This window comes from Glycine soja, chromosome 14, assembly GCF_004193775.1.
Source record: "Glycine soja cultivar W05 chromosome 14, ASM419377v2, whole genome shotgun sequence".
NCBI classification, from domain to species: Eukaryota; Viridiplantae; Streptophyta; class Magnoliopsida; order Fabales; family Fabaceae; genus Glycine; species Glycine soja.
In genome coordinates, this window is record NC_041015.1 from 3704606 (window position 1) to 3731278 (window position 26673).

Below are 26673 nucleotides of genomic sequence, written 5' to 3' on the forward strand. Positions count from 1 at the left end.
AATTATTAAAAACTATAAAATTATAAGTGTATTCATAAATTAAAAAAATGAGACTTATATTTTTTAATTTTTTTTAATAAATTTAAACTAATTGTAAAAAAAAAGTCTTCTAAGAATATATCTAAAAATGTGTTGCTAACATTCAGTGGACACTCACAACCCTAAATCATATTTTTTCCTTTGCTGTTTCTTTTGACGGAGAATTCCCTTAAACTATTAGCCTTATTTTATAAAATGATTTTTTTAAAAATAAATTTTGAAAGAGTACTTTGCTTACCAAAGTTAGTTAGCCCCGCCTTTGGTATCCATCCGTGATTAATACATGATATAGATTCAAATGAATCAAATGCAAAGATATATCATTAGTCTATTACTTGTAAGTATATATCACACAAGTGATGTAACAAACCTTGACCCTAGTTCGAGGCAACAAACTCTCACCTTAAATTTGCATGATTTTTTAAAAAAAATCTAATTGTTACTATTATTATTATTATCCACTTTCTTATCCTTATCATTATTATTGACGTTATGATTATTATTATTGAAATTATTATTATTCTTGACTTGAATTGAATTGAAACTAACTAGAAGAAAAAGTAATTATTTGACTACGTATTGCTTCTTTAAAAAATGAAGCATTCTTTGCTCTCTTATCATCTATTATCTTTTATATAAAAGAAATCTCTAAGATTTTTAATATTTCAATTTCTTATTGCGTGTTTGATGACATGTTAGTAAATAAATTTCAAATAATTATTCAAAAATCAATTTATGTATATAATATTTACTTTTATTTTCTCAAAATTTAAACTCAAACTTCCCCAATTAACTTTGGCAGAGAGAATAAATTTGGTTAGAAAGGTACTTGATGCATAAGCGAATCTCATGGGGTGCGTGTAACAATTAGCTCCTGCTACTTGTCACAATGTGTGGATGAATATTAAAAATCTAAGCTGTTGCATTGCATGAACGAACACACCTACTAAAGCTGTATATATTCGATCACCCCTTTGAATGTTTCTTACATTTGTCACTTTCAATATTGCTCAAGAAACGACCAGTTAATTTCGTGACACAACAGAACTTCAAACGCACTCATATATCAGACAATGATGATAAGAACCTGTGTCTCTTTTCATTCTCATCAACACTGTTTTGAGAGGTATGAATCGAGCAACACGTACGTATACACAGTCACCCATGACCCCTATTGAATTAAAAAAAAAGTATAATTTTATTGTCTTAACTTTTATTATAGTTATTACCAGCCAAAACATGTATTAGAAATCGACTGAATAACTTGAATGATACGTGGGTGGGAATGTCATGTCAAATTTATAGAATAACACATAAGTAACTAAAGGACACTTCGACATGCACGCGCATGTCTTAATTGATTTTGAATTAATGTAATTTGTGTTGGAATGTTTTTATCATAATTTTATTTTACAAATGATGTATTTGCATTCGCTTATTTTATGTGATTTTTTTTATCACTTATGAAGCAGTCCATTGTAGCTTTTACGTATTTAAACATTTGGACGTCATTTTTTATGTTGGAATATGTGTCCAAATACATACTTAATTGTTCAACAAAAAAAATTACTTTAAATTATTTTAACACAATTAATTCTAAACCTAAAATCAAATTTTCAATGTAAAACTAAACCTCCTCTAAAAAAATGTAAAATTGCATATGGTCAGTAGTTCAAATAAAAGAAAGAATCGGTTAGATTTTTTATATCTTTTCATCTTCTCTTATGAATAGACTAATTATCTTTCTAATATTTCTATATTATATATATATATATATATATATATATATATATATATATATATATATATTATATTTAGATTGATCAATTAATTGAAAGATCTCTTAAAAAAATAATACTTATAAAAAACACTTCTTTAGATGTTCTAATAAAAAGAATTTTTTGTTTTTCGTCACTAATGTTAGTTTATAATATTTTTTTTACTCTCTAACATCAATTTCATTATTATTATAGTCTTTTTAGTGAATAATATAAAATAAAAAAATAGAATATTTTTTTAATAATGATTAGATAAATCCTTCATATTTTTAGAGATTGAAGACAAAATTTACATAATTTTTGGGCAAACACATTCCCTAATCTTAAAAGGGTATATTTTGGCTCATGGTTGGCCTAAGTATTTTAGTGACCTATTAAACATATATATTGTGGAGTATTGTTAACGATTTCTATGGTTTAAAGTTAATAAAATGTAACTTAAGATTAATATCTCAACAAATATTTCATAAACGTACTTTGTTATTAATTCAAAAACGCTAAATAAAATTAGTACAATATTTTTTCATGTTAAAAGTTTTTTAAAAAATACAATTGAAACAAAAATATCTATATTGAATTCATATGGCATAGTAATAACTTTAATCTCTATCTCTATATCGATGTAAATTTTTTTATCGATCTCTATCTTTTATACACCTATATATTCATACATACTCACACTGTTACACATACTTATATGTAAAATCAATTTGTTGATAAAAATTATTAATTAAAAAATTTCTCCAAATTGAATCGAAAAATCATTCTTTAAATCATATAAATATAATCATGCACATGAGTAATATCATCATTTAACATAATTATTCTTAAATATAATATTTTAATTCTTAAAGTTGATTAATAATGCAGGTGTACCCATTATCCTGAGTATTTTTTTAAGTACCCATAAAGTATTGATAGAATTTTTGTCCCTATTGTTAAATTATATTTATCCTTGTACCAAGTCTTAGACCACTTCGTAACAAGTAAAAGTTCTACTTTAATTAAATTTGTCCATGACTACGGTTGTACTTTTATTTGAATACAAGTTATAAATGTTTTTGAAAATTTCTTCACTGAAAATATATAAAAAAAAATTAGTAGAGAAGTTCTAAAAAAAATACTTCTAATCTTGTATTTGCTTAAGCGACCAAGTTTGTACTAGAATATTTTATTGTGTTGTGATTTAAATAAGAAATAAAATAAAATTTTCATATGTTAATGACAACATATTTAAAGCCATTTGTATTTCTTTTTCTCTTTGATCCATAAGCTGACGTTAATTTGTGCACCTAACATAATTACTGGTACATATAATAAAAAAGTAAAATTTCATTTTCATACTTTCTTAAAGCTGATATGAATTGGTGAATCCATAAATTCAATACAAATTGTTAATCCATAAGTCTCATATGGATATGATTTTTATTTATAATTTATATATGCAAATAAGTTAATTATTAGATTAAAATTAATTATCACAATTTATTATCTAAATTTAGTTTTATATTAAATATATATTAAAAATTATATTATTATATATAACGACATTAATTATTTTATAATATAATTTACCTATTTGATTAAAACATAATATTAATAACACAAAAGAATTTACTATTCTACCGAATATACCCACAATTATGCTGAATGCACATAACAATGTCCTTCATACGCCATAGCCATAGATTTCCCTTGTTTTATGTTGGTATTTGGGCTTCTGTTTAATTGAAAGAAGCCGAAGAGCTAGCCTAGAGCCCAAATTGTTGACGCTTCAACGATGCTACAGTACAGGACGCACTATTATTATTGCCAATGCTATGTTAGCAACATTGAGCTGAAATTTTAATTAAAAAAAATTGGGCCAATTCATCACTACAATAAAAAGTCGTCTTAAAAAAATTATTTTATAATATTGAATTAACTTGGCCATGTTTCATATCCTTCCTTCTTTTGCATAATGTTGTCATTAATATTCTTTTTTATTTCTCACGATGCTATGGGATTGTGTTGGATAAGGATCAGTTTGCATCCTTCCCCCTTCAGACCACACACAGACATACCAAGAAGAAGGCTGTTTACAAGTTGAGTACATAGATGCTTAAGGGCTTAAGGCTTAGTGGCTTACCGTATTTAATGTATTTGGTTGATCAGGATTTTCTTTCAATGAGTAGGTGTGGCGTCTAGATTAATCTGTGATGCTTAATTGTATTAACTCTTTGTTTAGTTGTTTCATTGACAAGTGGCAACTTTTAGTTGACGCCTTATGATGTATAGCAATAGCAACCCATGCTGTGTAGTGTTACTTCTTCTCTACCATGAACATTTGTCCTTTCCTAAGTTGTTGCTTAATTGCCTTGCTTTTAATTCGTCTATATACTTCTTGCGGCCTTAAGGAGGTAAAATATATTTTATTACAGAAAAAAAAAGGAAAATACAAGTCTGAGTAGGATAAAATTAAAATCTTCTAATGTAGAAACAAATATAAAAAAAGAAGAAGAAAAAACTCAAATTGCATCAAAGCTGCCAGGTTTGTTTGCATATTGGAGATAGAAATTCCTCTCAATTTTGATGTTTTGGGGTGGTTTGATCAAATAAAGACAATACATTTTTTGTGGTTTGTTAAATTGGGTATGAACTTAGGATTTAAATCTTCTGTCTTAAAATGTATAATGTAAGAAGTTTAACTCAACTTCAAAAATTAGTTCAAGGGATAAAGGTTGTCCCTCACTTATATATTCTAATATGGGATTAAATTGAAATCTAACATTCTGCAACCTTGAATTTTCACATTCCAAAGTTAACAATCAATGACATGAAGTATGCAACCACATTTGCTGCATCATCAACTGCCTTCCTCCTCACTTGAGTTAAATAGCCTTTCTAATAGCTTATTTCAGGTATATGCAAAATTGTTTCTCCAAATTGCCGCCTCTTATCTAGCTGCTTTTGTCTTAATAAAAGAAAAAGGATTTTAAAGTTTGAAACAAATGTACAACCTCTTTGACTATCTAAATGGAATGAAAGGATATAATAACTTTATCAATGAGAGGCAGGTAAAATAATATCTATGTTGCCTCTCAATTTGAAAACACTGTCTAACATCATGTGTATTGCAATTGCAACAAGATTTTAACAGAACAAGGAGAGGATGGAGCTTTCAAATTTGTTGCACATAAAACAACCCATGCTCCCACCGAATGCCTTGTTACAAAATGATGTGGCAGTTTACAAGGCTGTACAGCATCCAGGAGAGCATTTATGGAATAGTGGGTGACTAGGTGTCTGTTAAGGTGATGATATCTTTAATACGATACTGAATATATGTTTTGCCATAAATAACTTTCTTTGTAAGATACCTTTGTTCTTAATTATAGTTTCTGTTGATTTTAATTTATTCACCCTTTTTGAAGATGGTAACTATAGGCTATAGCTATTGGGAGCAAATTCCACCTGTCTTTGGTAGTCTCTCAAATATTCATTGGCTAGTCTTGGCCAATAACCAGTTTGAATGGCCATCCCCATACCTAATGGAACTAATACTGGTCTTTTGATATGATGCACCGTTGCATCATACAAAGCACTTGTATGTGAAAATACCAAAAGTTGGCGTGTTCTGATTATTTCCTCTCTACAATAATTTGTTTTATATCTATCAAAATCCATCTAATATATTCCATTATCTACAGTTATTGGTAGGTGTATAACATTTTTTAGGTAAATAGATTTTTTTTTCTTCCAAATCTGCAAATTCCAAATAAAGATGCGAATTTTAAACCCACATCTTATATTTTGGAGTCTTAGATCTTAATGATTATTCGCTATTCTTTGTTAATGACAACTTTTTTTTTCCTGTTCCTCAGCTGCTTTTGTTAGCAGTTCCTTTGGTTCTGTTTATTTCACCATCTGTTTTTGAATAAGACAATACTATACGTAGAAATAGTAATTGCATAAGGATGAGTGTATTCTATGTAACACTAATAGTGAATTAAAAGTCTGGTTATCGAATTTTAGAGACTAGTTATATTTTCAAATAATGAAAATTATTAAATTAAACAATTAAGATGATTAAAAAAAAGATTTAAGTAATTTTGTGGTTTTTGGTTTTTTAAAAAAAAAGAAAAGTAAACTATTGCAAAAGAGATATTTAAGTAATAGTAAAAGTAACCAAAGATTATGATTCACCGAATTTTCTCTAAATCCTAATTCTAATGAAATTCCTTCCATAGTTAATTATTGATTCTCAAAGTCAATCAAAGTATATGATCAAGGTCAAATGATGTTCTTTACCTTAAATCAATACTCTAATGATCACATATATATCAATTTAAGTTAAAGTATATAATCAATTTCATGGATGATCAATTAAAGATTAACTAATCTATCAGAAACTACCTAAACAATTTAATCAATTTGGTGTAAAACATTCTTTACTTAGATCCATTAGACATACACAAATGATCACCATAGTACATTTGATTAAATATAAGAATGATCGGTTCCCAATTAAACAATAAGAATAAGACAAAGAATTAATTAATATAAAATACTGAAAAATTTCATTAAGAACAGATAAAGGAATATAATTAGATAATTACATCATAATCCCGAACTAGGGTGACTAGCTACTCATAGTCAAAACAAAACTAGACAGCCTATAAGAAATGAGCTTAGACATACAAAAGTGCTCATGGTATTGCCTTCACCTTACCATCCTCAAAATCCCCAAAAGTGCTTTCTAATTCGAAAATATGATAAAAGATATTGTTTACAAACTCCAACCCTCCTATTTATAGCTCCCTAAAAATAATAAATCATATGAGATGCACCACGGCCGTGTTGAAATCCGCCACGGTAGTGGTCGGAGACGGTGACCCTAAAGTTCTAGGACATTGTGGTATGACTACAGCTCTCATGGTGCGTCCGGACCAAATGAATGTTTTCTTTTTTCTCATTTTTTTTGTCTTTATATAATGAACTCAACTTCATCTCATTTGTCAACGGTTGTGGTGAACTCATTATGGCCATCGTTGGAAGGCTGAAGCTGTTTAGAGAGGATTGTCATCATATTGCCATGGTCATCATGCTCACCACGGTTGTGTTGGATGTACTATGAATGTTGTCAAGTGACAAAGTTTTTAAGTCTTTAGGTAAAATTGTAAATTTTCACTCTCTTCACTTAATTGAGCGTCTATGCTTTTGCAAGGCAAAATTAGCATCCAAACAAGTTTTGCCAAGAAAATACAGCAAATGACACAATAACTCAGACAAAATATCACTGCAACAATGGTTTATCAATTACCATTAGTGGACTCCGTCTTTGCCATCAGTCTTTGGTTCAAAATGGTTACTGTCGCAATTCTTGATGCCAATAACGGACTTTAGCTGTATTAGGGACATTCTATTTATGATATTCAAAGAGACTACAGAGTGCAAAAATTTAATGAAACATATCTAGAAAGTTGGGGGGAAATGCAAATGAATGATTATGATAAAGTAGCTGATCTATACTTAATTACTTACATGTGGCAGACGGAGATACGGGGTTTTGAATATTAGAGTGTTTATACTTTGGCAACTGCTCTTAACTTCATGAAATCCACATGACAATTAATGTTGGTATGAAAATTCATTTCCATTTTCTTTTTCCACCCTTCTATTCATCAGTGGCCAAGTTTTAGTGTAATTTTTATTTATATATTGGAGGAAGTATTCCTATTCTATCCAGTTCACTAGTCTCTATAAAACTTGTAAGTAATATGTTCCTGGATTCTTTAGCAGCTAGGACAATCTTTAAATCAGAACTTAACATCATACTCATTCTACTCAGTATCCAGTGCTGAGTTTTAGGTTTCAACTATTATGGCCCGGTTGCGTACGACACAAACAACATCTGACGCTGTATTTTCTGAGCTTCTGTCAAGACTATACTGCTAAAAGTTAATCCATAACAAATATCAGAATGTGAAATAAGTTCCTGTCCACTGGTAATTTCTTTTTTCTACTGCAGCACTTCTGGCTGTGCCACTTTTTTCTTGGCCTTTTTTTCGCTTCCTTTCTATAGTGACTAATTTGTTCCTTAATTAGGATTGCATTGAATGTATTTTAAATATTGGTGTTGCAAGAGAGCAATCAATGTTGTGCGTATATATAATTATATATTGGTTCTGATCCTGACTTCTCTGTTAGTGATCGTTCTGTGGATGGTTTTAAAGGGGGTGAAGAAGATATTATAATAATCTTCACCGTGAGATCTAATGAGAGTGGTAAAGTAATGTTTTCTTTCCAAGAGACACAGCAAATGTTGTATGGACTAGGGCAAGGTAATGTTACTCACACATGTTTAGGTCATTCTTTGGTGTTCTTTCCAAGATATAAATACGGATACTTTTGATCTATTCACCTAATTTTATTTACTCAATCCATTTACAGATAAACTTCATATTTATCTAATATTGTTGTCTAAATAGATTTGACGGTGACTGCAAATGTTTTTGTTGTCTACTTGTCTTAAACAACCAACTTTTGTATTAGAATATATATCATATTTTTAAAAGCAACGTACTTAAGCCGTTAGTTTATTGTGAAGACGGTGCTTTTACATGTCACTTTGGCTATCTAAAAAACCCAAATAATAGGATATTCTGTTAAATATGCAATTTGAGTGAGTTTGAGATTAATCATATTTTATATAAAAGGCTTCTAGATATATAATGTAATTAATTACTTGGTTAAATTAGGTGCTTACAATCAGTTACTTTGACTGTGACAGTGTCAGTCTCCTCTGAAACTTGGTCTTCATGTTGTATCAGATTTATATTTTCATCCAACTGTAGACGCAGTTTCATCTTGGCCAGGACCTGCATTTGGAACGTGTTCAAAGGACTAGATCCATTTTATAGAATACCCAAAAAAATGTAGCTTTCAATTTTTACAGAACTTTTACTAAAGGACACCATGGACTTCTCCAAATTGTTGCTTCGAACTCTGCTTTTTATGTTCTAAAAGAACTCATGTGCCACCAAAATGTTGTTATAAATCAATCTTACCATTTAAAAAACACTTTGGGTTTAACTATGATTACCATAAAGTTTATACTTACTCCTCAACAATTAAAATATCTTCATAGGGTGTGTCTAAAATTTCATCTTAAGCGATTCAATCAGTGAGATTCTTTTTTTTTCTGCCGGAGACTGGAGCTAAAAATAACTTGAAATGAAAGAAGGCGAGAAGCTGATTTTTCTGGAGGCTCAAATGACATTCAAAGCCAAAAGTTTAGAACTCCGTAGAAGTCAAACAAATAAAAATTGAAGTGACGAATCATGTGTTGGAACAGAACCTCAGGAAGCCTTATCAACTAGAAATTAAAAAAATAAAATAGAAATCATATGTTGCCAGATCATACGCATACGAATTGTGTCATATATGTATATAATATGAAGCAGCCATGCATTTGGATTCATCTGGCACCAAAAAGATCAATAATAATAAACAAAAAAAAAAGTAAATTATTTACTGGCAACCTTTATATTGGCTAAGTCCATCTTCCTCTATTTCATTTCACAGGTTGTTACTCTGAAGTAAAACATCAAAAGAATTTTACACGAAAAGAAGTAGAAAGCATACAAGTTGAAATCCTTGCATCTAGATTCTAGGCCTAGCTGAATTATTTTCTGTATTGGCATTTGATATCACTCGCGAATGATAAAATATCATTTGTTGGATCATTAATTATCTTAAAGAATAACATGTTGAAATGTGTAAGTGTGAACTTCAATTTGTAGTAGCAGCCATCAATCAATCCATATGATACAAAAAGAGGCCAAAAGAAAACTCTGCAAACACAAGATCAAAGAATCTCTTATTCCGTTGAAGCAATTGGGCAGTAATACCACAATGCCAAGCTCATCATCATCTATCTGTTGTCAGAGATTTGGCTAACAGATCTAGACCATTCAAGCTCGTCAGATGGATCCCAATCCAACACGGAGGATTGAATCTTGGACAAAATCATGAAAACTTCAGAAATCTATGACCTTGCATTGAGGTCGCGAGCAACACAGCGTTTGGCAAGTTCTGCCATGGAATAAGCCAGTTCCAAAGGATACTCATATCTCAAATTTGGATCCATGAAACCTCCAAGTTTCTCTCTAACATTCCCTGAAAGAAGCTCCAAAAGCACAACCACAAACTCAAAAACATATCCATCTTTGGAGTAATCAAACCATTCTCAATGTACTCAGGTGGCATGTACCCTTGAGTCCCCACCACATGCCTTGTCAATTGAAACCCCCCATCACCCCTTATTTTTCAATTATTGAAGGTAGTTAAGCGCGTCAGCAACATCATGAGCAATATGAACCCTCTGCACCCAACTCAAAGGCACGGAATTCTCATACTTCTTGTTAACACTGTGAAGCCAATCTTCAAGAGAATCATTCTCCGCTAACTCGTACAAAAGATAGGTGTCACCTTTGTAGACACAAAAACCCGACAACCTTATACTGTTGAAGTGGTTAATCCTCTTGAGAAGGTTAATCTCACCCGACACGCCACCTTTGAGAACTTTAACCGCAGCATAATCACCCTTGAAAGAAGCCCTATAAACAGAACCCTTGATCTTGTTCTCTTCACCGAAGAACGCCGTTGCCTTCTGCAACTCCTCAAACTTGAACACACTCAACGACTCAATCGCGTAACGAACCCCTTCAGAAGAAACAGACCAAGAATGCGTCGTCGGAATAGTCACCTCCGTGGTGGCAGAACCCGAGAAAGCCTTTGGCGGCGGCGCGGCGGCGGCGGCGGGTGTTCCACCCGCCGCAGTTGATAGAAACAGAGAAAAAACAGAGCAGCACTTAAAATAAGCAACACAAAAACCCCAACCACGATTCCAACAATAACCAATTTCTTGAAAGAGTCGGAATCTCCGTCCTCCACCGGAGCAGGAGGCGGCGGCGGCGACGGGGAATCCTCCGGGGGAGTCGCTGCTCTCTGTATTCCAACCGGTGGCTCTGTTTTCAAAGGAACCGAAATCGGCGTGAAGTAGAAAATAACGGAGGTAGCAGAAAGCTCGTTGGCTTCAAGAATGCTCTGTTCGTCGACGCCGAAGATATCAGCAATGGAAGAAACGGATTCTCCCAGAGAGACCAAGTACGTGAGCAAGTACTTGAACCCTGCTTCGCGCTGTTTCTGCGTGGGGCAGGCGCACCTGAGAGGTACGTGGAGGTTTCTTTTGACCCTTGAGGAGGTTGCGTTCGTCGATGCAGTTTTGAAGCATGTGTTACAAAAAATAATTAGGAAACCAAAAACATAACATGAGGAAAATTATTTCACATATAATCAATATGTAAATAATTTTTATAACAATATTTAATAAAATAAATAAATATAATAATAAACGAGATTTTAAAAAAAATGGATTAAAGAAAAAGAAAAAAAAAGCCTCCACTATATCGGTAGAATAAATTTACATATATATTTTTAAATTTTTGTATCACAATTATTTTATATTTTAAATTTTTAATAGTGGTGTGCCAATTATTCGTTGACCACAACAAGAATATCTCAAATGGAAAAGAAACTCTGCTTTTTGACGTCAAAACACATTGTGGGTGCAACTGATAACGAAGCCTGAGGAAAAAGAGAAGTTATGTATGTTTCATATGATAGACTTTAGGTTAACTTGCTAAAACAGAAAGTAGATATAGTAACTTTCGCCATAGATTTTTTATTATTATTATACAGAATAATCCGTGGAATAATTTTTTTTCCCTGAGAAGTTAAAATTTCAAAAACTATATAGCAAGTTAAACAATTAATTTTTCTTCTTTTTTCTTTTCATCACCAATACATATTTCTCTTTCTTACCATAGAGTCTATAGGAAAAGATGGGATCTGGTTTCTCTGCTGTCCCTCCCTTCTTGTGCTGCTATCCCTTTAAAATTATACAGTTTTGATGATTTTTAAAATTAAATGTTATCATTAAATATTAATATAACTGTCATGAAGTGTTATTTTCATGGGGTAGCACAGGGATAACATGTGAAAGGACAATAGAGAAGTCAAATTCGAAAAGGTGTAATAAACTGAGTGTGAAGCAGCGCTACAAATTACATGTCTTTCCAAGAAGGTGCCTCAATTCATTTATAATTTTCTTTTTGATTTCTATCTCTTGATACAAGTGCACACCAAATTTGCAAATCCATGTTTTAAAACAACCGAACACAAACTTATGAAATACTAACAAATTAATCACATGAAGCAGCACCAGGATTCCATCATGGCATTCTATGCATCATATCTAATGGCTCAACCACCAATTCACTCACAAAAAAAAACAACTTCTAAGTGTGCTTATTGATGAAGGATTGATTAGTGGAAACGGTACAAGAATAATCTATACATCTTATTGACCTATAACCACTGATGTTAAATCTACAAAGGAGAAGAGATAATAACACATGCTCCCTTTTGCTGACTGTGTACATATCTATGCGTATCAATCGTGCTTTCTTTTGCAGCTTTCAAGTCGGCAAAGTCTGAAGCAAGTGTAAACTAGCACTAGGAATGCAACAAACATCACTGCAGCAAAAAAATGAAAAATATTCCTTGAAACCAAATGATAGTAAGCAAATTACCAAAAACACAAACAGTTCAGGTTTAATCATACTATGCATGGAAACTTTAAAAGATTGATATCCAAAGTAAATAACGCGCATGCACGCGCACACACAAAGGATCACTAGCAAGTGGAACTTAGAAGTGACTTACCAAATAAGGTGGAAAAGAACAAGATTGCCAGGCGATATCTTACAATCCATGGCAGACTAACTTCAAGGGTGCAATGCTTTGAATTATTATGCTCTGCTTTTACCCTGTCTAAAATCTCTGAATTTGATGGTTGTAATTCCGTTAATGAAACATCAACCCCTGTAACTGTGACACTATCCTTGTCCCTGACTTTGAATTTCAGAGTCACTGGGTGAGAGTCCCAATCTATCTCAATAGTTCCAAAGTTTGGCTGACCTAATGAAATCCCACAATTGAAACATCAAAACATGAAAACCAATATACAGTAAATATTCTTACCCAAAAATAAGGAAGAAAAGTTTACCATAAATACAAGATTTGTATCTGCAATTTTGGTTCTTAACTCTCATAGTAGATGGGGTCAACCATGCCACAAATCTCACAAAAGAACGCAAGAAAGGTGGGACAACCTCCTCAACTGATTGAGTAACCCCACTTGAGGTTAAATCATATAGTGGATAGTCCAAAGCACAATCATATCTCGTGATTTCCCCAAAGTGAACATCTCCACTAATAAAAAATACTCCAGCCCTCTGCATAGAAAAGACTAATAAGAAGTGAAATGAGTCCTCACTACAGCTACGTAAATGATACCAATGAAATTCCCTTTAACAACATAGATGTAAAACATAGAAAAGAGAAGTAGAAAATGAATGTACTGAAAGTTGTTACCTTACTATCAGCGATTAATTTAAAAAGGCGATCTCTTTCTTTTGGAAAACGACCCCATGATTCCATTGCGAACAATGGATGAATGGTAGCTGAAAGATTTGATATAACCTGACATAGAAAAAGAATATAGAAATGATTTCATATTAACAACATAAAAATGTATCTCAATTTTCCAAGGTGCAACAATTCAAGCACAAAACTGAATTATATATTGAGTTCAGCAAGATTTTCATGAGAAAAGCGCCCAGTCAAATTTAGATATACAATTTCAAGAATACAGACATAATAATTGATAATGTAGACAAAACTCATAAAGAAGCAGATGCCATGTTTAGTATTTTGAATAATTCTTATTAATCTCTGGCATTATAACAATTGATACCTAATTGCTGTACCTGAATAGAAGATCCAATTATGGTAAGAGCTGTTGGTGGACCCTTGAGCTCTGTCTCCAACCACAACCATTGTGAATTCCCCAAAATGGTTCCATCACTTCCTACAGGGTCTCTGTGATATCTGGTATCTAAGAGGACAATCTGAATAGTTTTCCCCAATCCACAGTAAAAGCAAATATTAGCACAAGAGACATGCTTAAAAGCTAATACACAATTTAAAAGCAACTCTCAAGCCTTAATTATTGACAAAAACAAAATGAGTTCTTAACCATCAAAAGACATTTAAGATGATCATGGTTACATCCTACCACAGCACAATAATCGTGAAAGGACTTTATGAATTTAACAAAGAAGATATATTTTATTTGATCAATACCTTGATATCTCTACCTACAGGACCATACGTATATGAGGCATATACACCAGCCTGTTTCCGCCTGAAATGAGAAGCTAGAGTAAGTATCTAAAATCTAAATATGTATCTGTTGCCATTAAAATCTATTAATGGGTGAATACGTATATTAGCCAGACACGTAAACATGTCTTCACTCTCCAAGAAAAAAATGAGGTTCCCCAGCCAATATAATCATGTCTCATAATATTGGAAAACAACCCCTGGAATCAAGAGAACGATTCATTTATATACTAGTATTCTTAAAAGAATGTAAATCAAATCACCCAAGCTGTAGAATACAGATACGCCCGACATGATAATGCAGCAAAAGAGATTATCCACCCACCGTGGGCTATCTTGAGGTTCATCCAAGAAATCAAGAAGCAACTTTTGGTTGGTTATTTTTCCATGAAATTCTTTCCCTGCATCATTTAATCCATAATCGTGATCATCCCATGTACCAATAACCTATTAACATACCAAATGTGAAGGTCAGGCCAAAAAATTGATAAGCACAGTCGCCATTTTAACACTCAGAAATTTGAATGAGAATATCTACTAGATAGCAAAAACAAGTAGAAAAGCTCAGAATGAAGCACCTTAGCATTCTGTTGGAGTCGAGCATAGCCAGGATTAGACTTAGCTTTTTCATATCCAGCCTTCATTTCCTGCTCAGAGGAAGGACAAATCGTGGAACATTCTTCCACGGTCCAACAGTCCTTTCCTGTCCAAATATTTTGAAAGGGCGTTTGAAGTCTCCATAAATGTTATCACCCAGCCATATAAAAATTTGGGGATGGAAGTCAACCACTGCATCCCAGATGGGCTGGCAAAGAAACAAAACACTCAGCATGCACATATATAAATGAGCTGAAATGAAAAAGTTAACAATATCCTGCAAGCATAGCAATCAAAAGCCTAAATAATAACAATTATTGAACTTGTGCTGGGGAAGAGGTTTGTAGCCTAAAGCAGTCAAACAAGAAACCATGTAAGATTGCAAACCCAAACTATAACCAAAAAAAATACCAAGGCTTAACTCTCATCTAGCTCTGTGATTTCTTGAATTTAGTTGTAGATGCAATACAATTTAGACGGCTTGATTAAGAAATACTACAAAAGACCATACAGTAACGTACAATGTAAATTATAAAGTTGTCTAGTTTCAGTAAAACATGAATGATTTTAGTGGTAAAAGTGTGAAACACACTACTCCATAATCAATTTTGATTTCTTCTAAAAACTGGGGGATAAAACGGAATTTCACATGCATCTCACTCTTGAATAAAAATTATATTATGCATAATCATCCTCACCAACAATTCTTACAAACAGGGAACATTTTCCAGAATCCACGGAAAATTATAAATAGAAACGGTTGGTTGTTACTTGTTCCATAAAATTAATCAAATTTATTTTGTTTACAGAAAATTATACCATTTATCCACAAGACACTTTTTTTACAGCATTATTGTTGTTTGTTTTCTTTTTAAGTTGAGTACAACAGAACTGCAGTTTGCTTAAAGCTGACGTAACATTGGCACTGCAACAGCGTGCTAGTACAAGAATTGGGACATCATGGTTGAAACAAAGAAACAGAATCATTAGCATACAAGTTCCATTACACGACACTGCAACATGGGTGAAAAAAAATAAAACAAAGACAAGACAAAACAAAACAGAACTAGAATAAAAAGTAGAAAAATTAAAATAGAAAAAAAAAACATAACAAAATAGAAAAAATTTTGGAACCTGAGGAGCGCTCTGGTTGGAGCATGATCCGAAGGCAATTCGAGACACCACTTGTTCCTGCTTCTCGTGACTGTCGGAACCGGTAACGGTTACTACTGTAACGCCGACCATTCCGATCAAAACGACGGCGTTCCACCACCGCCACCGAAGTTGATCGATTCCCATTTGCGCAAAAATCACAACTTCGAATCCAATTCTTTCTCAGAGGTCATAAAAAGGGAACTTTCTTAGGATGTGAGACCAATGGCAGACACAAAATGAAACTTTCGGTTGTTATATAATGCATTTCTTTTCTCTTTTTTCCCGATAAAAAAAAAAGTAAAGAGAATTCAACGAAACATTTTTCAAATCTGGAAATAAATATACGTAATTTTTTTCAAGACAAAAAGCTTCCTTTTTGCTGCAAGAGATCGTCACAAGTCAATATTTTTCTGTAAAAATAATATTAGTTTGGAAATTAAGTTTTTTAAGGAAAAAATATGTTCCTAGTTTCTATCCTTTATAATATTCTTTGTTTTAGTTTTTGTACTTCACTATCAAGTTTGGTCCAGAACTTTAAGAAATAAATATTTTTATCAATTTTTAAAAATTTAAGACCAAAATATTTGAATGTGAAGTACAATGGAATTTTACAAACTACAAAAAGACAAACATTTTTTTCTTTTATTATTTTATAGATGCAATATATTTTTTAATTTTATTAATAATCTATTTCAATAAAATCTCCCTTCTTAACCAATTTTTTCTTAACTACAAAATTTAATGCTGAGACTTTACTTAAAATGTTTAAGTTTAATTTTAATCGAATTAACGTAATCTTAATAAAATAATTAAGTTTATATTTTCAATACTTTTATATAATTTTTAACAGTAAAATACTATTATCTAACCATAATTACTTTAACAGTAAAATACTATATATTAATTATAATATTTTTATTAATTTTTAAAATAATTACTTTAAAAATCATATTTTAAGTGATATTTTATTATTTAAAATTGTAACATACTTAAAAATTAAAATATTCTTAATTTAAGATTTATTAATATACTTAAATAATAAATTGAGGCTAATATGTGTAAAATAATTGAATTTAAGTATTTTTAAAAATTATAATAATTCATATATATTACTCAACTAACTGAAATGTAATTGATATATTTAAAAAAAGAAAGATAATGCACATAGATTATGATATTATTGGCATCAAAAGAGAAAAGAAGAAAATAAAAAAATATATATGTATAAAATGATAAATGATAATAATGTGATAAAAAATAAAAATGATTTTAGTAAAATATTTATGATATTGAGGTCTACCCATTGGAAAAGCGAAATCCATGAAGCAAATAGCAATGTATAATAAGGCAATTCATTAATTGACATTTGACAAGGCTTTTACTACCATGACCAGTGTCTACAGTGAAGCAACTTTATGAGCCGCACTGATTGATAATGTTGGAGTTTGTGTTGACTGCAGTTGACCACTGACCAAACATGGAACCCATTTATCCTATGTCCTCCAAAAGCATACCTCAAAGGCGGGAAATCTGGACATTGTGCAATGAAACAAATCCAATGTTATCATTTTCAACAGTTACCAGACAGAATTGCATATTTCTACCCTCTCTCTAATGGCCATAGCCTCCATAATTGAGGGCATCTTTTGTTCATTTGCTTTTTTATTGATTGAGAGAAGCAACTGTTCATCTACTTTGCTTGCTTGTATCATATGTTGTGAATGAGTGGAGTTTTGGATAGATTTGGATTTTATTTGTGATAAGTTGGGCAAGAACAGATAACTTGGATTAGAGGAAGAGGAAGGGCCACGTGAAATTTTTTTCCCCCCCAAATGATTTTGTACGTAAAAGGCACGTGAATTTATATTTAAAATAGTTAATTCTTTATGGTTTATACATCAATAATAATTTTGAATACGATGTACCTTGTTTAAATAATTATTCAATCATTCGTTTGTGCATTTTCTATTCAACATGTAACATCTTTTACTGTACTTTGATATTATCAATTTTTATACATATTCGTTTAGGAGGGACAATTTTTTTGGCAATGCAACCATGATTCTCCTCGCTATCAAATACCAAAACCTAGGAAATTTACTTATTGCACTTCTCATATTTGCTAATTGTACTTCCTTTGTGTTTTTTCTTTCCTCAAAATGATCTCTTTCTGAAAACTAAATCTGAAAAGTGGCTAACATTTTAAGACTTTCTAAAATTACTTTTCAGAAACTACTTTCTAAAAATGTTATAACATTTTCTGGAATTTACTTTTCGAAAGCAAAATTAGGAGTAGTTTTATAAATTTGTCAAGAGAGACCCAAAGTAGGACTTCCTAAACACCACTGTCTCAAAGCTCCTAAATTGTAAGGAATAGGCTGGCATTGGGGACGTGCTTTGTGAAAGTGGAGAGGACAAACTCAAAGACTACATATTTTAGGGACTTCATTTGTATCTCTTTTGATAGATCCATACAACTCCCATTTTTACTTCTGAAAAATATTTTTTGAAAGTATTATTACACTTTTTGAAAACTACTTTTTTTAAAGCAAAGACAGAGGTGTAATTTTAGCATAAGTAGTGTTAAAATTTTAACACTTTCCACAACTTAGTTTCCAAACAAGAGGTAACTTTGAGGGAAATAAAATACAAATTAGATAAAGGGAAGTGCATTTATAACAAGAGAGTTGCATTTAGCAATTGTCCAAAGAAGATGAAAAAACATACTCACAAATTTATTTATTTTTAAACTAAACTATATATGGTTTTGATTTCTAATTAAAAACGTAATACACTATCTTGTTAATATTTAAAATTAAGAAAATTCTATATAAATAAGACATTGAAAAATTTAATTATTCCAACTAAATTGCTTACTATTAATTTGGTCCCTAAATACATATTAATATTATCTCTTAAGTTATATATGTGTGAATTAACCTGATTGATGGATTGCACTTTCTGGTGTTATTTAGAATTTTATTAATTTTAAAAATTAATACGGCATTATATATTTTTTGGGACTAAAATGGTGATATATTTTTTATTTTATTATAAGACAAAAATATATTAGATGGTGGAGTACAAGGAGTACCTTTGCCCATTATTATATCCTTCTATGTTCAAATAGTAGTAGCATAAGATGGGTTACACCACTTCATCTCTGTGTTCAGTTGATCGATAAGAACTAAAGTATATTTGGTTTATATGCACCCGCATTGACCATTTAATACAAATTCAAATGAATTTCTAGAACTTTATCTCCTCCCTCCTATTCGCCTTTCCTAAATGTGATCAATAGAGTGTTTTACCTAAACATGGTAATGGGATGTATGCACCTAGTCACATGTAGCTCTTTTGCCAAATGGTTGTAGGAAACATTACAAGAGAAAAGCAAAATATTTTGTTTATTCTATGTTACTTATCCAAAAGATACACTGAAGTTGATCTCTTTGGTCTATAATACCTCTTCTAAGTATATATATTGGACTTTGGTGGAATTTTAACCACGTAAATTCCTTGACTTTTTGTGGGGACATACTGCACCATAGATTGTTGTATAGTTTTCTATTTGGGTGACATTTATGACTTTGGATTTAACTTAATTGTAGGCTGATTTCACTTAATACTTACTTGTTTTCCAGTAACGACATAGTGTTTTGTTTATCTTACAGCGTTCAGAGGGGCATCTCGTATTACAGATTCCGCGGAGTGAAGTTCCATCGTGGTTTGAAAACAGAAGTTTTTCTTTTGACGAGGACACGAGAAATCACTATATATGCATGGTTTCGATTCAGCTGTATCAATAGTAACAAACATCCCTAATTCTTGGCGTTCCACTGCATGGTCAAGAATTGCCATGTAACATGTGTGTTGTTTTAGAAGGTTGGGTGTCGGAAAATTTGTGGGAACGTAGCATTTTATGATCTTCTAAAAAGATCCTGAAGAAGATGAATGGCCTCACAGAATGTTGGGAAATTGGGATATGGTGTTCAAGGTTGGGTAGATCGCCCTCAACTATTCGTTAGGTTCTTACCCTTTAATGTTGATAACTGTTGGCAACGTGTGCAAGGAAGATGTTGAAGAGTACTGGCGCTTATCAGCAACAACCTGGGAAAAATATTGCAACAGTGGCAGTAATAAACCCGACATTGGTCCTCTGAAGATTTCATGCGTTTCCACAAAGTTAAGAGATGCAGTGAGGTGTTTGAAGCGGAAGCTAATTAATGCCTTTCATAAAGACGTAAAAGAAGTCGGACACCACCTGCATGACAGAGAAAACTCTTTTCATTTTTTGGCCAACATGTGTTATATATCACGCAATTTGACTGCATTAGAATTGCTTGCTTTGCCTAAATAACTATTTTTTTTAATGTGTAATTTGTTACAAATTTATTTGTTAAAGATAAAAATATAAAATTTAATTCATATGTAAAATGTGTAACAAATATATTTGGTTGTTAACGTCTGTCGTCACGGTTAATCAAGTAACCTACGTAATACGGAGTGATAAATTTGTCATTAAAATGATTGTTAACGTGGATTGTCAGTATAAGGACATATTTATTATAATATTTTTTTAACTTTTCGTCCTCTCACCCCACTAACAAATGCGTCCCTTAAAGATAACAATGCAAAATTTAATCATGTCCATGAAAGATAGCAATGCAAAATTTAGTCCTTAAACGTATAAAAAGTGTGACAAATATATCAATTAAAAAAATATTTATCTTATATCTTATAATTTTATCAAATTTCTATTAAATTTCTTACTTTTAATCTTTAAAATTATTCCAAGTTAAGTATCATTCTATTTAGATTGAAAATAATATGTCGAGAGTTTTGAGTAGAAAAAACACAACTGACCGCAGAACCAAATTTATTTATTTTAAAAAAAAGATTTAATCAACTATTTTTTTTTAAAAAAAAAACAAAGTCTCACAAAATTTATATGAATGAAATGAACAATTACTAACAAATAAAGAACTCTAATAAATTTAAATAAAAAATATAATAATGTTCAAACTAATACAAAGGTTAACTTAAAAAAAATTAATACAGAGGTTTATTCTTTGCTTTTTGGACATATAATTGTATCTTCCGTTGATTTAGAGGCTGCAACCACCTTGTATTCCATTTGATATAATGTGACAGAGTACGTAATAAAAATTAATAATTAGTTGAAGAAACAAAAAATTTCAATAACTAAAAGGCTTTCATTTTTTAAATGGTAACTCAATTTTTTATATCATAAAACTAAAGAAATTTATTTTATTTTGGAAAATAAATAGTTATATTGATTAATTAAAAAACTAATTAACAATTTGATAGATGGATAAATAGATAGATAATCAAAATATAAGAGTTCAAATCTTAAACTCTATTTTATTGTTTTTTAATTTTTTTTTTCCCTAACTTCTCTCTTATACAATTCATTATTAACGTCCGGATATATTTGTTGCACTTTTTATACTTTCGGGGACTAAATTTTACATTTTCATAAAAAAAGTTATTATGACAAATATGTCTCTATGTTGACAATCTAAGTTGACAATCATTTGACAAATTTGTCATTCCATGTAGGCTATTTTATTACCATTGACGGACGACGAAAGCAAAATCATTAATGAAATTGGACATGCATAGGCCCAAATTTGTTGTTCCTCCGTGCCTCTCTTATTTTATCTGTTTTTATTCATTTTTATTTTATTTATGATTTAGACATGCATAGGCCCTAATTTGTTGTTCCTCTCTTCTTCAACCATAAAAGGCTAAAACTTTTCGATTGGAATTTGTTGACTCATTGGCAAGTGCACCAAATCGTGACAAGCAGTAAAGTTCTCGGAAGTCCGAGTGTCGAATCCACAGGGACTTTGTTTGTACTTAGATTAATGCAAACCCAATTTAAAAGCAAGAGATAAGAATTTAAAATAGAAGATAAAAAAAGATAGAAGATAAGCTAAAGAAAAGATAAGATATTTAAATATAAAGAAAAAGATGAAAGATAAGAAAGATAAAAGATTTAAATAAAGGATAAATTCACGATAAAATAATATTAGGAACTGACTTGCCTTGTCTGCCTAGGATGTATGGGTTTATGATTTTTTCTTTATCAATTCAAGTGATTCTACCCTACCCACATCTATTCATTTACTTGCCCCTGATGCCTCACGATGACAAGCCTATTCTACCTATCTATCTCCCAAATGCCTTTGCAAAGACTCAATAGATAAAATGCATGAAATTCTAATTCTAGATGTTTGCTTTGACGCATGGGCATAATGCAATCACTCTATGCCTAGCAATGATTTTATTATGATATCTTTTCTTCTTGTTCTATTAGAAGTTATCCTCTCCCGAGCGTCTAACCCCTAAAACTAATGCATGCATATCTTCTTTAAATCTTATTTAGAAGTTACCCTCTCCCGAGCATTTAACTCCTAACAGAGTATAAAGATGAGTATGCAAGATAAAAACAGAAAAGAAAATAGGAAAGAAAAACTTGGTATTGCATTGATAAATAGTGAAGAGTACATCATACATCACATTGGCTTCTAGGACTGCCAGACCCTAACTAAGGGTTTAGCCACTCATGCCCATTGAGGGTTTTACAATGAGAAGGGGTGAAAGAAAGGGAGTAAGTGAAACCCCTAGGAGAGGGGGTTCTGTCGTGGTGTGTTCTGTCCCTTGGACTGACTCTCTATTTATAGCTGTTGAAGTGGGCTTTGGGCCTTCGTAGGCGCGCTCAGCGCGACACCCCCTCGCTCAGCGCGTGTAGATCGCGCGCTTAGTGCGCATGTTGCAGGCTTAGCGCGCGTGTTGCAGGCTTAGCGCACGCTTCTGTTAGATCGCGGGCTTAGCGCGTGTGTTGCAGGCTTAGCGCGCGCTTCTGTTGGATCATGGGCTTAGCGCGTAACGCGCGCTCAGCGCGCGTATTTTACTGGGCCTGCTTCAGATTTTCTTCTTTTCTTCAATTTTTCTAGCCTTTTTGCTTGTTACACCTCCAGTTTTTATATCTGCAGTCAAAATTCAACAAAACATCAATTCTTTAATATTTAAGCGCAAATAACTGCTAAATAATTATTTTTAAAGACAATTTTGCCTTATTTTCTATCATCAAAATACAATTATTTAGCAGTTATCAAAATCCCCCAAATTAAAACTTTGCTTGTCCCCAAGCAAATCAAATTAAAAGCAGGCTCCGAATGCTTCAACACTTTCAATGGCTACAATTTCTCAGATTCCTCCAACTGGTCCTTTCCGCATTTGTCATAATCTCACAATGGAAGCATGAATTACATCAAGATGCAATTGGTTAGTATCGGAAATCAATCAAGTTGGTTTGCCTCACTTTCCTCACAAGGTTAGTGTTTATCTCTACGCACAAGTGTCTGGGGTGAGTGTTTAAAATTTATACGACCTGCAATTAAGATTCCCAAATTTTGCACTTCATCACAATTAAAGTTATTCTTACTTACATTTGGTGGATCACTAAGGACTTTTATTGGCTTGTAATGGGGCCTGGCTAGACAAGAAATCATGGTTTCTCTGGGATTTCAAACTTAAGGTTATAAGAGAGCATTCATCCTAGAAAAACTTATACTTAGCCTAGGCTTTATTTGTTTTTCAGCCTTAACACATATGCAATCTATTTTTCTTATTTCCAACCTTAGCACTTATGGCACCTCTTTTTTTTTTTCTGCCCTTATTTATTTATTTATTTATTTATTTTTTTGGAAAGAGACTTTGGGCTTACAAGCTCTTTTTTTTTTTTTTTGGGTGCCTTATTATGTGCTACTTTTACATTCCCAAGACCATCTTCATTCTACCCATCCCCCAAATTAGGGGTTTATTATGACTAAAACCTTTATGCTCTCTTAGAACCCTAAAATAAGGTTAGAGATATCACAATTAGGCTCAGGGGTTTTATTTAAAAATAATAATTACTAATTTTGGCTCAACAAGGGTGCAAGGGATAAATTTCATCACAGGTTGACTTTTTGGCTATGTGGCTAAAATAAAAAAAACATGGCCTTGATCATATCCACCTTATGTAAATAATCTAATGGTCTAAGAATGATGCAAAATTAGGAATTTAAAAACAGACGTTCTCTCATAATTAAGTTCACACAGCTCTCCGGGACAAGATAAAGTTATCGGCTTACCGGACCATGATCTCTTTCCATCAAGCTAACCTTTTCTCTCTTTGTGATTCATGTCTCACTGGTTGACTGACTCTTGCTTCCAGGAAACCAGTATTTTCACAATTGTCATGTAGCATTTCAAGTGTTGAATTCTTCAGAAAAAGCCTAAATAATGACTTCACAAATATCATGCAATTTTTATTCAATAACTGAATTTAAACTACTAAAATTAAAATGCATAAAATCATAAGTAAAGAAAAGAAATAACACAACTACCCTAAAACAACAACTGCAACTAACTAAAGAAAGATAGGGTAAGAAATCCTGGGTTGCCTCCCAGTAAGCGCTTCTTTAACGTCATTAGCTTGACGAGTCAAATGCCTTCAAGGTGGCATGAAGGTCACAAAGAACACATCTTCCTTGCATTTTCGCCTCTTAGCTAGAGACGCCATGAAACTCGTGTATTTTGGAAGCACCTTCCACATTATTGCAAGAGAAGTGGTGGCGATCAAGGAAAGAATGACACTTAAGGCTTTATCATGTTTTCCATGTCTTTCTTCCTTGACAATCAGTTGATGAGGAGTGGTATTGACTTGGAGAATACTTTCTTGTTGAATTTCTACTTGTGAGTACTTCTCCCATTGTGGTGCTTTCTCCTCATTTCTTTCTATTTCTTCCTTCTTTTCTTCTTCCACATCTTCCTTAGTTAAAATTACCTTGCACTCCTTTTTGGGCTTCATCTCAGTATTTACCGCAAAGGTTTCGGTGGGCTTTTCAGCAACTAGCTTAGCTAATTGTACTTCCAGATTTCTGATTGCTGCATCAGTGCTCTTCTGATGTGACCTTGTTTCCTGCATGAATTGTACCAGCAATTCTTCTAGCCTAGTGCTTTCTTCCTGTGGGCTGGGCTCTTGGTCACGTAGAATGACATAGTCATTGGCCGCCATATTCTCTATTAGCTCAATAGCTTCTTCTGGAGTCTTTAACTTGATCTTCCCACCGGCTGAGGCGTCAAGGAGCTGCTTGGAATGGGGTTGCAAGCCATCAATAAAGATGTTGAGCTGGACTGGCTCACTAAACCCATGTGTAGGAGTCTTCCAAAGTAACCCATGAAAGCGATCAAGGGCTTCACTCAATGATTCATGAGGGTGTTGGTGGAAGGATGAGATTTCCACCTTTCCCTCAATGGTCTTGGACTCTGGGAAATATTTCTTCAAGAACTTCTCCACCACCTCGTCCCATGTCCGCAGGCTATTCCCTTTAAATGAGCGAAGCCATGTTCTTGCTTCACCGGCCAAGGAAAAACAAAATAAGTCAAGGTGGATGGCATCTTCAGGCACTCCTACTATCTTCACCGTGTTGCAAATGTTGATGTATGTGGCCAGGTGTGCGTATGGATCTTCACTTGGTAGGCCGTAAAATAGATTCCTTTGAATCAGCTGGATCAAGGAATATGGATATGAGAAGTTGGTCGTCTGCACCTCTGGTCTAGCTATGCTGGTGAAGTACTGAGGTATAATAGGGCTAGAGTAATCCTCTAGCGTCATTCTCTGTGGACGATTTTTTTGCCATGATGCGTTCTTCGAAAAAGGAGTGTGCACTGTTAACAAAAGAAATAATTACCGTGCACGTTATCACAGAATAAATAATTTTTTTTTAAATTTTTTTTTATTTAAAAAAAAGAATAAAGTAAGAATGAGTAAAGAAAAAAAAATTGAAAAATAAAATAAAGCAGCTACAATAAATAATAGATAAAAAACAAAAAATAAAAATAGAAATAAAAATAGAAACTGAAAACTAATTGCTTACAAATTGGAATATGCAATTAATCAAGTACGAAAAACAAAGTCCCCGGCAACGGCGCCAAAAACTTGTTAGGACTTTGGCAAGTTTACCAAATCGTGACAAGCAGTAAAGTTCTCGGAAGTCCGAGTGTCGAATCCACAGGGACTTTGTTTGTACTTAGATTAATGCAAACCCAATTTAAAAGCAAGAGATAAGAATTTAAAATAGAAGATAAAGAAAGATAGAAGATAAGCTAAAGAAAAGATAATATATTTAAAGATAAAGAAAAAGATGAAAGATAAGAAAGATAAAAGATTTAAATAAAGGATAAATTCATGATAAAATAATATTAGGAACTGACTTGCCTTGTCTGTCTAGGATGTATGGGTTTATGATTTTTTCTTTATCAATTCAAGTGATTCTACCCTACCCACATCTATTCATTTACTTGCCCCTGATGCCTCACGATGACAAGCCTATTCTACCTATCTATCTCCCAAATGCCTTTGCAAAGACTCAATAGATAAAATGCATGAAATTCTAATTCTAGATGTTTGCTTTGACGCATGGGCATAATGCAATCACTCTATGCCTAGCAATGATTTTATTATGTTCTATTAGAAGTTATCCTCTCCCGAGCGTCTAACCCCTAAAACTAATGCATGCATATCTTCTTTAAATCTTATTTAGAAGTTACCCTCTCCCGAGCATCTAACTCCTAACAGAGTATAAAGATGAGTATGCAAGATAAAAACAGAAAAGAAAATAGGAAAGAAAAACCTGGTATTGCATTGATAAATAGTGAAGAGTACATCATACATCACATTGGCTTCTAGGCCTGCCAGACCCTAACTAAGGGTTTAGCCACTCATGCCCATTGAGGG

At 32.4% G+C, this 26673-nt stretch overlaps 2 pseudogenes; both read right to left on the minus strand.

Annotated features, from left to right (window-relative positions):
• Positions 1-9302: 9302 nt before the first annotated feature.
• LOC114384308 lies at positions 9303-11138 on the minus strand (annotated as a pseudogene).
• Positions 11139-11935: 797 nt separating this feature from the next.
• On the minus strand, positions 11936-16175 carry LOC114383746 (annotated as a pseudogene).
• Between the last annotated feature and the right edge of the window lie 10498 nt (positions 16176-26673).